Below are 3,619 nucleotides of genomic sequence, written 5' to 3'. Positions count from 1 at the left end.
TTCTGTCTCCTTGGAGTACAACTTGGCAATACATAATGCCTGTTTTGAGATGCTGTATACACTTTGAGCCAGTCATCCATATCAAGAAATATATTGTAAGGAAATAAACATATAAGTCACAAATATGTAGCTGCAAGATGGAGACGTCTCATAGTATGTATATATATGAATACTAAAACTCATCCTAAATGTCAAATAAAAGGTTGCATATTAATAATTGATAACACATTAATCCAGTGAAGTATTATTTAGCAATTATAAACAAGTAAAGGTTTCCTTTTTAAATTTTATCTTTGTATTACAAGGTGTTGAAAATATTATAGATGCCTCTTTTTTTCCATTAACTGCCTCCCACCGGCCCCCACCCCCTGTCTCAAGGCCTTCATAGCACTATTGTTTGTGTTCATGGGTTATGCATATATGCATATAAATTTTTTGGTTAATCTCTTCCTGCTCCTCCCCTGCCCCTTTTCCTCTGAGATTCTACAGTCTGTTCCATATTTCCATGTCTCTGGATCTATTTTGTTCATCAGTTTATCTTGTTCATTAGATTCCACATATGAGTGACATCATATGATACTTGTCTTTCTCTAACTGGCTTATTTCACTTAGCATAATACTCTGCAGGTCTCTCCATGCTGTCTCAAAGATCAAGAGATCCTTCTTTTTTACAGCTGCATAGCATTCCATTGTATAAATGTACCACAGCTTTTTTCCTCACTCATCTACTGGGCTGTTTCCAGATCTTAGCTATAATAAATAGTACTACTATGAACATAGAGGTGCATATATTCTTTCTGATTGGTGTTTGGGGTTTCTTAGGATATATTCCTACAAGTGGGATCACTAAGTAAAATGGAAGTTCCATTTTTAATATTTTGAGGAAACTCCATTCGTGAAACCATAAAAATCCTAGAAAAAACAATAGGCAGCAAAATCTCAGATATCTTTCATAGCAATAGGTTTGCCAATATATCTCCTAGGGCAAGGGAAAAATAAATAAATGTGACTATATCAAAATAAAAAGCTTCTACACAGAAAAACAAAACAAAACAAAAAAATCCTCAATATGAAAAGGGAGTCCACTATATGGGAAAACATCAATGATACATCTGATAAGGGGTTAATTTCCAAAATATATAAAGAACTCATACAACTTAACAAAAGGAAGGCAAATAATCCAATTAAAAAATAGGAAAAGAACCTAAATAAACAGTTCTTCAAAAAGGTCATAAACATGGCCAAGAGACATGTGAAATTATCAAAGTCACATCAGAGAGATGCAAATTAAAACTACAATGAGGTATCATCTTACACCTGCCAAAATGGCTACCATCAACATATCGACAAACAGCAAGTGCTGGTGAGGATGTGCAGAAAAGGGAGCCCTAGTGCACTGCTGGTGGGAATGCAGACTGGTGCAGCCACTGTGGAAAACAAAGGCTTCTTAAATAAACTGCAGTTCAGCCATTCAACTAAATATTATATGTGAAAAGAATAAAACTTCTTCTAGACAAGATAGAAAAGGGGAGACCAGATTTACATGCTCACCCAAAATACCTTAAAAAAAAAAAAAAAGTGGACAAAATACATGAAACAATCGTTTTCAGGCATTGAATAACAGGCATCACAAAACAATTCTCTAGAGAAGGAGAAAAAATTAAAGTGGTGCCTGTAATGGCATCACTTACTGCTTACTGCTTTGATAAATATTTTACACCATGGCACAGAACCTAGTGGTTTCTCTGAGTTGGGAGACCAGTAAGGTGAGGACAGCTAAAGTTCACAGTGCTGAATATTAAAAAGGAGAGAGCTGAACAAGAGAACATTTTCAGTAATGTGCAAAGGCTTCTCCCTGTGTAGATAAACATGATAAAACTACCCCAGGTTAGGGAAATAATTTCCCAAAAGGATTAGAAGGAACAACCACCAACGATCACACCGGGGCAGAAATAGCGCCTGCTCCCACCATTCAGAGTGGAAAACATTTTTTCCCTCGGGTGAAAAAATTTTATTTTATTTTTAAATTTTATTTTATTGATTTTGAGAGAGAGAGGGGATCATGGACAGATTGCCTCCTGGCACCTTGACTAGGGTTTGAACCCACAATCCGGATATGTGCCCTGACCAGGAATCAAATGCGCCACCTTTTAGTGTACCGACCACCACCAGTTCCGGGCCAGCCTCCCCGCCACTCCGGCCATAGCGACCCAGGGGGCCTGGAGGAACTCAGGGGGTGGGGCTGGGCTGGGGCGGAACCGGCGCGGGACGTGGTGGGAGTGCGGGCGTGTGCGGGGCGAGGGCCAGAGGGCAGACTGTGGGGACACAATAGGGGCGGGGCCGGCGCGCGGGGGCGGGGCTGAAAGGGGGAGCGGGGGCGGGGCTTCTGCATTTCTTATGATTACACTAGGAAATGGATAACCAGACATACTACTTGTATTTTCAGTGGCTCTCCATTGCTCTCAACACAAAATCCAAAATCCTTAGAATGGATACAAAGATCTTCTGGCTCAGGTGGAGCATCTAACCCATTCACAATTGTTCCCTTTTCTGATAACTGGTCTCTTCACCATAAAGCCATGATCACCATGTTTAAATGGCGTGGCCTGCACTCCTGATAGCAGTTTAATACACCAAGGTGGACATTCTCCGCCAGTAATGTCTTCCCAACCCTCTCCCCTCCCTCAAACACTGCCATCTACCTGGTCTTTAGTAAATGACAGCTGGTAGAGATGCAAATAATTTGTCCAAGGAGGGTAGGGGGTACCTCGAAGGTTATGGTTTTATTGTTCTGTAAGACATTAATCATTTTTGTATCTAACTTGGCAATCTATTCCAGCATTTTTACACTAACTATATAAGCTAGTCTTTCAAATTTTGTTTTTACTCTACTGATTCCCTAATTATTAAGTTAAGTCAATCTTTGACACTTGCTCCTTCTATATTTGTTAAATTATACTTTTGGTAAAGAACTAATTTCCCACACCCCACTTTTCTATGTGAAATATAAGAGGCATGAGCCCAGAAAAGTTCACTTATATTATTAAAGGGTTCGCATCCCAAACCGACTTCTCAATAAGGGACTTTTAAAAATATTAATAATGTTTCTATGAGAGGAGTTTCATCTTCTGGAGCCCACTGAATCTCCCAGAATCTGCAATTTCTGAATAGTGTACCCATTACTTCCGAGGGTCACCTAACTCAGCCTGGGAGTGGGGTCAGGGTCTTTGAGAGCCAGCCTACCAACCATCATCTTGTAATATCTGAGAAAATATTTAGAATAAGTCCAAACTGTTGTACTTGGCCTTCAATCTTGCCCCCACACTATTACCTAGATTTGCCTGATGAAGCACAAATCATAACGGGCCGTCTGCACGGAATAATAAAATTACCTGGGACTTCGACCCCGGGCAGGAGGTTGAATCAGGACTTTGACCACTTTGGGAAAGTCACCTAATTAATGTTTTCTGGACCTCAATTCCCACACCAGCAAACGAGGCAATGACCTAGCGCGTCCCCGCCCCCGCCCCGCCCCCGCCCCCGCCCCCGCTGCCCCCTCAGCCCCGCCCCTGCTCCCGCCCCGCCCCCGCTCTCCCCTCTCAGCCCCGCCCCCGCGCGC

This window comes from Pipistrellus hanaki (genome assembly GCF_964339955.1).
Source record: "Pipistrellus hanaki genome assembly, chromosome: 2".
Lineage (NCBI taxonomy): Eukaryota > Metazoa > Chordata > Mammalia > Chiroptera > Vespertilionidae > Pipistrellus > Pipistrellus hanaki.
Note: the sequence above shows the minus strand (reverse complement) of the source record.